Consider the following 12,506-nt stretch of genomic DNA (forward strand, 5'->3'; position numbering starts at 1 on the left):
ATGGGTATTCATTGGAGTTAGAGGCATAATAAAAATTTACCTCTAGCTTAATATAGACATACAGTGTTATATAAACAAATATTTACCAGTATGAGTGTGTGCATCTCAGTTCACATGGATGTTTTTCTCCACTATGCCAGCTTACAAGCCATAAGAGAAATGGTAGCAACATTCACACTCCCATGCAGGACCCAGATAGTGGTTGCTAATAACATCTGCCACTGAAAGTAACCACACATCCTTGGAGAACTATGGGAGGAAATGTACCAGATGAATCTGGTTGTTATTCTATTTTTATCAAAAAACAGCTCAAGGGAAGGGTAATAGATATAAAATAAATAAAAAATTTAATGTATAATATTTTAAAAATATACATTGCACACAAGCATAAATATATTCATACATATAGGTATGAAATCATCATCACTATGACGACTATGAACATATTTATAACTTCCAAAAGTTGTTCTCTGCTTTTAATTTAGTGTTGATTCTCCCTGTCTTACTTTCCATCCCCATGCTATGACTGCTATAATTTCAGATTCTGTATATGCTCTATAATAAGACAAAGGGAATCCTATAGCATATAATTTTAAATCAGGCTTCATATAGCCAAGATTCGTCTAATTTTACATGAGGCTATAATTCTTTTTTTGGTTAACTTTTCCTATGTGAATATGTCACTCATAGGCAACTGAGTGGCTTACCATTCATAGTCATTGAAAGTAGGGCTTTTGTACATTCATATGGGTGTCTTTGTATGGACAAATGCTTGTTTCATTCTTGGGCAAATTCTAGAAAGTGGGTGGCTAAGTCTCATAGTAGAACTGTTTATAAAAGTCCCAGATATTTTACTTATGCTACTTGCATCATTTCACATTCCTATTTATAATCTATTTAAAGCACCTTTCCAACCCTTGTCATGACCACATGACTTAGGAATTCAAATCTACCTATCTGTCTGTTCTCTACAACTACACATTTAACTGTGGTTTTAATTAGCACTTTCATAGTGACTAAAACACTGACTTTTTCATGGTATAGTGTTTTTTTTTAATTTTTATGTATTTATGTACTTATTTATTTATTTATTTTGAGACAGGGTTTCTCTGTGTAGTTTTGGTGCTAGTCCTGGATCTTGCTCTGTAGACCAGGCTGGCCTTGAACTCACAGAGATCGCCTGGCTCTGCCTCCCGAGTGCTGGGATTAAAGGCATGCGCCACTACCTCCCAGCCATGGTATAGTTTTAACATTTGGCATATAATGTTTATTAACTGAGAGGAGCTGGATCACTTTTTAGATGAAAATGTCCTCCATGGACTTAGACATTCAACTTCTGATAGCTGTACTGTTTGAATAGGTGTAAGAGGGGGTATGTCAGTGAGGGTTGCTTGGCTTTGATGTTTCAAAAGTCACATGCCATTCCCAGTTCTCTCTCTCTGCTTTCTGAAGTTTGATACGTGAGTTTTCAATTTTCCTGCTGCCAGACTTTCTCACCATGATGGAAATGAACACTTATCCTTCTGGAATCACAATCTAAAACAAACCCTTTCTTCTTCTGTAAGTTGCCTAGTTTATAGTCTTTTATTACATTAATAGAAAATTAGATAACGTTATATATTTTTATTGCAAACTTGATTTATATAATTAAAAAAGTGGTTCTCAATTAAATTTTTATTTTTGAAAAACTGTTCTGAGAAATGAATAATCAAAATAGGAGTCTAATGCTATCAGATGACAAGAGCCACTGTATTATCATGGGTGAAGAAAAATACAAGTGGTTTGAAGTGAAAGAATAAAAGTAAACTGTGTATTTCAGTTAGAAATCATGTCTCAACTTTGCTTCATCAGTGGTAGGTGACAAACATATATTATTTACATAAATAGCAATAATATGGAAACTGACTTTGGGGTGTCTGAGAATCCAGCACTGTCTCCATGATTTCTAGCATACTAATTATGTTTGAAAAGGAATCTAATCACCTTCCATAAACCAACACAATGATTTCAGTTCATACACAGATAACTTTAACGTGATTTAAAACTCAAAAGAACAAGACAATAACTTTAATGTATCCATAATGCTATGAAATACAAACAAAGATGTATGTTTTAGTATGCTGGAAAAATGAGATGCAGATTCTTTTATCTCCACTTCATGGAAAGAAAGGAAGTGTTGTGCATGATTGGCAGGTGAGAAGACATAGTATAGATGAGAATATCTCAGGAGAGTGTTTTAAAAATGTAGACAAAATTTAAACATGTCTTTAAACAATCACTTACATGACACATTTAGGGCTGAGAAATCTCATATTCTTGGCATATTGTCTACTTTGGGTCTCTGTATTAATTGCCATCTACTGTAAACTGAAGGTTCTCTGATTAGTTTGAGAGATGTTTTAACCTATGGTTATAAAAATGTCACAGCTCCTGATTCAAGGCTCAGGGGATATTTAGGGAAGAATGGGTGGATATATTTGGAGAAATGGTATATGCTAGGGTCATTATATGTGCTAATTCACAGAGGCTGTAAATGGACACTCAAGACTTACCAAGCAAGTAAAAGTCCAATATGAGTGGGAGACGGTCTCATAAAATCCCACTCTTAGCTTAGAAGCTACTGTCAACTGTTGATTACAGCTGAAAGAGGGTTAGTTTGCTTCAGGAATGAAGCCCTGTGTCCCATTAGATGGCCCTGTGCACAAACACCTGCAAACTCAATGGGTTAAAAAGAAAAATCACATGAAATTGGGGGAGAAAAAATAAGGGAGAGATAGGGTAAGAGTTTGAAGGGAGACAAAGGGGGTGCATTTGATAAAATCACATTACATGAATATATTCAAATTCTCCATTTTTTAAAAAAGAATTACATTATAAAAATTTTGATAGATGTCATTAAGGAAGTGAGACTTTCATTTACTCTATTTCTCTCTGTGTGTGTGTGTGTGTGTGTGTGTGTGTGTGTGTGTGTGTGTGTGTGTGTGTGATGTGAATGTGGAGGTCAGAGGACAAGGTTTAAAGTCTATTATCTTCTTTCACTGTGGGTTACAGGGACTGAACTTGGGTTACTGGGCTTTCCTTTCAAACCCTTTAACTTATTGGGTATCTGAAAATATTGTGAGCTTTAGCAAAAAAAAATATCTTTCTTAAAATATCCATGTAATTCTGAAACTATATATGGGAACATGATTCAGTTAGTAAGGCATCTTCCTCATAGCATTCAAAGCTGTGTTTGGATCCTAAACAACTATTTGAAATCTGCATATGGTAGCAAACAGTATCCCCAGCATTGTGGTGGCAGGAGAAGATGGATCCCCTAGAGCTCAATGGTCAGGTGGCCTAGCCAAAAGAATGAGATTCACATCTGCTAAGAGGCACTGAGTAACGTGGACAGCCACTGAAAAAAAAAGAAAACCTTTGATCTCCACATACACATGAGCAATACACCAATACACATATGCGTGCACAACCATATATTAATAACTATGTTTGACATACACAAAAGTTTTAAGTAGTATTAGCCAATAATAACACCAAATGGATTATGGATAACTATAAAAAAGGACATGATCATAGTAGAATAGATTTAAAAGATCAGTTGCATTTCTATTAAGCATAATCAGAAAATGTTACATATCACTTTAATATACATCTGTAACAGCTTTGCAGGAGAAAAAATGTGAGTAAACTATATAGAATTTAGGCAGAATGAATAGCATGATGGGCCAGACCCAGCTCCCACCAGTGGCTGGGGTCCCAGAAATTACAGGATCTGTGAATAAAACAGGAGTCATGAAAGTAAGGCAAATTGAGAGTCTACTGATTATTTCTGTTGCCATGTAAATAAAATTTTATATTAAATAGAACTATGATCCATTTTATAATTGAGTGAATAGATTTATATAATCAAGATAGCATTTAAGGAAATTTAATCTAGTATTACTATAAAATAACTAGTACTAAGAACAAAATAAAATGTTTTCTCTAAGTACATTCCATTTGACAATATCATTGACAAAGCAGCTAAAATTAAGCTTTTCACCTTTGCTTAAACAGGAGTTTGTAATGTAATTGTTGTATTGGAAATAAGATAGCGAAACCACAGTACATTTTAGAGAACAAAGAATGTGCTCATGAAGTTGGAAATTTATATTTTCACTTTAATTTTTTGAGATTAAATTATTACATCATTTCCCCTTTCCCTTTCTTTCTCCAAACACTCCCATCTACTCATTGTTGTCTTTCAAATTCATGCCGTTTTTCCTCAGTTATTACCTACACACGTATGTGCATGTATACACATGTAGCATATTGCATGCTATATAAATATTGGTAAAGTCAATTATAATATTTTCAGGTGATATAAATCAGCATTATATCCAACAAAGTCACACACTTTATACATTTGTGTGTGTGTGTGTGTGTGTGTGTGTGTGTGTGTGTAATTTCACTGCCTCTTTTTTTTTTTTTAACTCTTGTACAATCCAGGACTCAGTTCATTAAGTTCTGCCTCCACAGTCAAGAAAGATTTTTCTACCTCAAATAACATTGTTAAGATGAACACTTACAAACATGTCCTCGGTCCAACCCAATCTAAACAACCTTTCATTGATAATCACAGGCTTTGATGTATGCAGTTTTCTCTAAGATTAAAATAAACTATCTCATGTCTGAAACATGGCTCAGAATTTAGACCAGCTGCTCTTCTATAGGACCAGAGTTCCATATCCAGTTCCCATATGGTGGCTCACAACTGCCTATAACTCTAGTTACAAGGAATCCAGTGTCTTCTTATGGCCTCTATGGACATAAGATACACACATGGTGCTCAAGTATACGTGCAGGTATATACTCATACATGTAAATAAAAAACACACAAGAAAAACAAAAAAAAAGCCCAAACAAAGTAAAACCTCCAAAGTAAAATAATAAAACAACAAAAGAACCTTCTATCTGGGAAAATAGTTCATTATGATACAGCTATAAAACAACATGCTGTTTTAAGAGGAGATGTTTACAGGGAAGTGAAACTTTCCATCCAGTAGAGAAATTCATTATGTTCAAAAAGTAAACAATGGCTTCACGAAGCCTCTGCAGCTGATTCGATTCATAAGGATTCTCCTGCCCCATTCATTCATTTATAAGCAGTAAGGACTGTTTTGAAACATCTCAAACAAGCCAAGCTTCATAAGAAGCAATGACAGGTTGAGCTGCCTTGAAAAACCAAAGGCATTTCCATCTGCATGAAAAAAGCCAAGATCACCCCAACTGTATGGTATAGGTTTAAACCGAGACTTTGAAAACAATCACTCTTGAAACTGTTGAGTTGCCTGCAGGTTGAACAGCTCTTTAAGTGCCATTTCTGCTTCTGTAAGTAGGAGGCTGCCCATATTCCCATAAATCATCCTAAGAAGAAAACTCACTGGCTCACCACATTTGACTTGGGTGGAACTCATACTTTATTTAGTCTTTCATCAGTTCTCCATTGTGGATGAATAGAATTTTTTCATGTCTCCCCAGGTAGTGTTACATCACAGGTTTAAACCAGGTTCACTTTACTCCAGGGTTTATCCTTGGGAGAAATCTTATTACACTTCCAACTCCAATATCTCAGCTGTATCTTAAGCTTCACTTTCATGTATCCACTCAATGGCATCTCATGACATCATTGCAGGGAATCTAACCCTGCCATATAGTGCCTGACATCAACTTCTCTCCATAAATCCTCAATAATGAATATTTTGTGCCTTCAAAATTAGTAACATACCTGATTATTATGGCACTGTTAATTTCTTCTGTCAGCCACAGATGTAGTCTCATATCCTTGATCTACAATTGTATCAGTTCCTGTGTACTGACCCTGAGGTAGCAGTTTGCTTCTTATAAACCGATACCTTTTGTGGATCTGGGGGTCACATTAGTATAAGTTATTTCTTTTAAAAAAACTTGGATTTTTTCTTTTTAAAAAAACTTTTTATTGATTCTTTGTGAATTTCATATCATTTCTCCTGATCCCACTCATCTTCTGTCCCCTCACTTCAGTCCTTTGACCTTGCAATGTCTCCCCCAAAACAAAGTACAAAAGCAAAATTAAAAAACAAAACAACAACAACAACAACAAAAACAAATAAAAATCTCAGCATAGAAGGTGTAGTGTGGCCCAGTGAGTCACATATTCCATACCACTTTCCTTCTCAGTGTTAGTTGTAATGAGTGATTGATTGGTCTGGTTCAAGGCCTAAGTCGTCTTCTACACTCAAAAAATAATAACATAATTTAAGGATTTGTTAAAAAATATAATTTTAGAAAGTTCTTTTCATGGAGGTTACTTTCCAAGTAAGGAAAGTAAAGTAAATGGAAATAAACTCATTTGAAAGTACAACAAAAATTTGTACTCGCAGGGCGGTGGTGCACACGCCTTTAATCCCAGCACTCGGGAGGCAGAGCCAGGCAGATCTCTATGAGTTTGAGGCCAGCCTGGTCTACAGAGCGAGATCCAGGACAGGCACAAAGCTACACAGAAAAACCCTGTCTCAAAAAAAAAATACAAAATTGTACTCAAAAATACAATTTGGAGAGTTAACCAGAAATAAATAAGCAAACAAATAAAAATCAAACAACTTAGATTTTCACAATATGAGCCTGTTCTACAATGTTTGATTTTGCCCATAATATAATTTTTTTTTGCTACCTGTGCAAAGCAGGAAGTCTCTCTACAACACTGCTGAACTCCAAAATTATAGTTACTTTAGCACTAGCTTGAATATCATTTTATCCTAAAATTCCATTACCTTCAAACCAACTGAAACTCTCAGAGTAGCGTCAATATCCAGTCAGATAATATTCTTGCCCAGTTTCTGCTAAAGAACTTATTTCCCTCTGAAAAGTCATGAACTGGTTTTGTTATTTCTCTCAGCATTCTTGTGTTCCAAGTTTTCATCTGAATGTCCATTAAGCTTTGCCTCCAGTATTCAAGTGGTTTTATAACTTATAAGTGTTCCAAATTCTTCTACATTCTAGACACAAAACCTTCCAAGTGGCTTAACAGCCACAAGCACAATTTATCACAACAATGACCTCACCCCTGGACCCAATTTCTGTCTTAATGTTCCCTATATTTTTGTGATAAAATATCATGAAAAGACAACTAACAAGTAGAGGGCCTTGTTGTTCTTCTTCTTCCTCTTCTTCAGCCTTTTACTCATGCATCCCCTTTGCCTCAGCCACTCATAAGATAGACAGGTGATAGCATCAATGGTTCAGTTGCACCATTTTCCCAAAATGACTAATGAAATTGGCTAAACTTGGGCTATTAAAAAAGAAGAAAAACACCCTGTTCAAGTAACTCATCCAGTTTTCTACTGAATCCTCTTTCTTTATCTGTCCTTTGAATTAACTTCAAATACTAAAGGAAGTATTTTACTTCATACAGGTAACATGAATATATCCTATTACTATGTACCTTTCATAATTCCATTTGTTTAACCTTATTTAAATTTTCAAAGTTTAGCTATTGACTGTGTCTTGGTTGTAAACTCATTAAAATAGTCCTAGTCACACAAAATTACAGGTATGAACACTGCTTATTTTGTTAAAAAGTACATATCTATAGGTTAATAGACATTTAAATTTTAAGGCAAGTTTGGTGTTGAAGGAAAAGCAGAAACTGCCAAAAGGCAATCAGAATAAAAATAAAGAAAGAAACCCTGGCCAAATGACAGATCTGACTTTAAATGTAAAAGTGGTTCAGCCAGGATGCAGGGGCAAGGGGCTTGTTCCTGCCTCAATTTGGTAGGCCAGACTTTGCTGACTCTCCAAGGGAGGCCTTACTCCCTCTGCGGAGTGGATTGAGGGAGAGGTGGGGAGAATTAGGGGGGAGCATGAGAAGGGGAGGGAAGGAGAACTGTGGTTGGTATGTAAAATGAAAAAAATTTTAAAATTAAAAAATGGTTCAAGTTTACAATTTATTAGCCTCGACTATAAATACATAGACAAATAAATTGGTCTTTTAATAGGTTACTAGTAACTAAAAAGTCATTCATCTTTTAATAAATAAAGTATTAATTAATCAGGCATGAGGAAATTCAAACTCTGGGCACATGCTATTGTTTCAGAAGTTTATTGGAAAAGAAAAGGTATTTTCAGGATCGAACGTTATTTTCACTTCCACTTTAAGACAGGTTTGTTTTTAAGGAATATTTATTTCTATTGTCAAATGATTCTTTGTGTTTTCTCTTTTGCTGTATAGTCAAATACAGAAATGTTTTCTACATGCTTTAGAGTCACAGTAGTTTTGTCTTATATTCTAAAAAATAAAATTATATTCATACTTGTTACTAATTTCAGAATTATTGTATTTATTATTCATCAACATTATAAATGTTTAAAGACTTTTTCAAATATTTTTTGCTTAAGAAACATATAAGAAATGTTCTCAATTACCTTATTTTAAGATGTAATTCTAGGTTATAGTCCATTACAGAAACAAACCAAGGCAGCTAGTGCTTGAAGCAGCTATTCACATCCACAGTCAGAAGGGGATGGAGAGAAGTAATGTATGCATGAACACATAGAAAACATATAAACATATTACTGTTATAGTAGAACTTTTATAGTTCCATGTAACACACATACATATGTGTGGATGCATGTGCATGTGTGTGCATGTAAAGGAATAAAATCCTGAATTATAACTCATTCATGTGTTGTCCTATAGAGGATATTTCTAAGCATTTTCCTAAATGTAGATATACAAGTTTACAATCTTATCAGTGTGGTATGTGAGAATTTTTATCATTCTCTATTTGTTCAATGATATGTACAGTTACCATAGCTTTATGAATATGAAAAAATTCTTCCAATATCCTATACAAGTTTGTGACAAGTGCTTTTTGTGTCTTTCACACCAATGTTAATTTATTTGCTCTCTCCTGAGAGCTGAGGGCAGCAATGCCTTTACCAGAGGCCACAAGAACATACAGCAAATGGCAATTGATGATTCAGGTGTCAACCCACCAGAAGAATAATGCTCTGATAGAGAAACCCCATTTCAGTGGGGCTCATGGGACCACAAACTCTGGTTGCTTCTGTCTGGAATTTTCTCATATACCATTACATTTCTTCCCTAAAAACAGCTATTAGTATTTTCCCCACGGCTTGTGTGTTTATCTCTTGAATATATTCCATGTAATGGACACACATATAGCTATGGATGATCAGGAAGGTATTTTCTGCTTAAGTTGTATAATTTTGATGAATAGAAATAATACTGGGATGTTTTTCATGGCTCAGACTGACATAGGAACATAGCCATGTTCTCAGCTACAAAGGCAGCTTTTTACACATTTGGCTGATTTAAGACCTCAAAACAGATTCAAAGTAGACTAGTTGCCTCTGGAGAGAAGTTGTACAAGACAAATTCCCAGGTGTCTGTTTATTGACCCAAAGTCAGATGATAACATTAAGACATAACCCTCAAGGTTCAGCCCACCAATTGTTTATTGTTTAAGTCCTGAAGTTCAGTGTCATTCTCTGTCTGGGAATGCTAGCTACTCAGAACTACGTGCCTGTTTTACTCACCATGCCTAGTCAACATGATCTCCTTAGCCGGAGAAAAACTATGTGACTTATCATGTGTCATTAGAATGTGTTGGACCCTGAAAATGGAACTTATATGTCCAGATTTTTGCTGTTGAAGGTAGTGTGGTATGGGTGCAGAGAGAGCTGTGTAGAGGAGACAGAGATATCTATATAGGGCAGAAATGTGTGTGTAGAGGAGAGTGAGAGAGCAAGTGAGTGGAAGAGTGAGTGAATGAGGCAGTAGTGTGTGAAGGAATATAGCAGACAGAAGAAATGTGTGTAGAAGAAAGATGTATGTAGAAGTGAAGAGTGAGTGATGTAGAAGATATATGTAGAAAGATGTGTAGGGGGAGAGAAGGGTAGAGTGAGAGATCTGTGAGAGGGAGAGGTGTGAATAAAAGAAAGAGATGTATAGATGTGTAGATAAGATGTATAGCTGTGTAGAAGAGGTGTGTGAAAATGAAGCTGATGAATAATGTAGCTGCGTGGAGACAGAGAGATTTTCAGAGAGAGATTTTTCTCAATGAAGTAAAAGAGAAAATAACCACCAGAAAGTGTGTGTTTTGTTATTTACCCCTCAGATAGAAAAGACTAGCCCTCACTACATTTATGGATTTTTTGCATAACCTGGGTGTGATCTTGGAGCAGTCTCTCCCAAAGTCCACCAATAACTCTCTCTCTTCGTTTTCATTCCTCTTATTTTTTCAACCTCTTTTTTATTCTTTAAACAACCTTTCAGTTACAGCTACTTTAAAATGTGTTAACATCCTGCTACCAGATCTCAGTTCTCTCTCTCATTCTTTTTCGTTCTTTTCTTTGTTTTCCTTTTTTGCTTATATCCAGAAGACTTTTCTCCTTATACTTATTAGGCAGTCTGCTCACCTTCTAAAATATATCTGAAATCTATATTCAAACTATAAAAATATATTTTAAATATATCTAAATACATTAAAAATGTACAGATTGGGATATTAATATACTTGATCTAAAAGTACTATAACATATCCTACTCAAAGAAATCTTAGTAGTGTGTTCTAAGAAAATTAAAAGCAAAATTATGTATGTATTTATACAATAAAATTAAAATACTTGTATTATTAATAAGAATTCTTTATAGGTCAATTTATTTTTGACAACAAAATTAAGCTAATAGGACACACACATATGCATAATTGGGTCAAAGTGGGCCAATGACAGCTGCTTTACACCTGAGAGGTCAAAACTTTGATTTTCCTCAGTCTAGGAAATGTTTCAACTGTTCTAATGTTGCACTGAAGATGTGGAGGGTACATGGAGAGACAGTGGTCCACAGTTCTTGTTGAAAGACCACAGTAGTGAAGTAATTATCAACAACAGCAAACAGGGTAAATTAACTTGTCTTCCAAAGGAGAGCAAAGGGTGACTGTATCTAGCCCCCATGTCCTTCAGCGTCTGGGTGTTTGCTAGAAGATGCTGTAATATTTGGAGTGGATTTTCTTACTTCAATTAAGGCAATCCTGACAATATTCACAGACATATCTGTAAGCCAATCTGACATTTATCCTCAACTGACACAATCCTCAGAAGGAGAAGTCATATATGGAACATGTATGACCTATAAACTATAACTTTGAGCATGTCAAGAGTAATAGAAAAACTTAGGGAGGTGAATACCCTTGCTGTGATAGAGAATAGAAGAAGGTAAAAGGCTGATTAATGTAAATACAGAAATATATAAAAGGAAATAGCTAATGAATTCAGTATCTTAGAGTTCCCTTTGACAAGAAGTGAGGGGGCTAAACACATCATTCTTCTTATTTTTTATAATATATATTATATTAATATGTCTTTCAATATTGTCCTCTATTTTAGCTATTATTTATTATTTCTTATCTAATACTTACAGCTATAGTGCTGAGATTTCTTGTTTGGGAGTAATATTCTTGCTTAGCTCCTTAGCTAGGATTGTTTTAATATCCAAGTCCTTTTGTGCTGCTAGATTTGCTTCAGAGTACTGTGCATAATCTGTTTGCCATTACATTTCCTGTAGAAATACTGTTAGTTTGCATCCTTCAGTTTATTAGCTATTCTGACTGTTCAGACTGTACAAGGTCCAAAATCTAGAGAGTCAATTGTTTTATGCTGGTGTCATAAAAGGACACAAGACTAAATGAATCCTATAGTGGAATTACATTTGACTCATATGTAGAGGTAAATAACTCCCTTTTATCCACAATGTCATAAGCCATCTTAATGTTTGACACACCAGCTTTGATTGCTGTGGGAGAGGCATCTTTGTAGAATGTTGTTAGGTACTCATCTTCTCTCCACTGAATTTGGAAAAGGACTAGGGAAAAACTCAAACTGATCAGTTCATGCTTTCTTTGAACTCTCTGTTAAACAGCAAAGTTTATGCTGTTGTAAATTCACTCCTCTGAAAGTTAATTCACAAGACCAACTTTCACATAAAATGACCACTTAAAAATAGTTATTTTTTTTCACCCACAATCAAAACTACACTTAAAGCCCTTTATTCAGAATTTTGCCTTTGATTGATTTTTCATGAAAGGACTGTAACTCAAGGACAAATTCATCCATGTTTTCAATCTGATTTAGCTATCTTTCAAATAATTCCCACATATTCCTTTCATGCTTTTAGGTTTTTGTGAATGTATATTTCTTGTCCATAATTAGAGCTCAATATAAAAAATTAAAAGTAATTTTTAAAAACAAAACGAACCAAGCCAGATACATTATGAAAAGATGTTATGACAGAATTCATTTTTTTCAAATAAGTGTTTTTAAGTGCTGATTATTGTGAAGAAATATAGTTTTCTAAGCCTAATTTATGATAAGACATTTAGTTTGAATGCAGAAGTAGATCTTGCAAGAGGATGTTATAGAATAAAAACGAAGTACGTGTTGCTCAATTAGGATGGGTAGATGAA

The sequence above is a fragment of the Peromyscus eremicus genome, chromosome 15, assembly GCF_949786415.1.
Source record: "Peromyscus eremicus chromosome 15, PerEre_H2_v1, whole genome shotgun sequence".
NCBI classification, from domain to species: Eukaryota; Metazoa; Chordata; class Mammalia; order Rodentia; family Cricetidae; genus Peromyscus; species Peromyscus eremicus.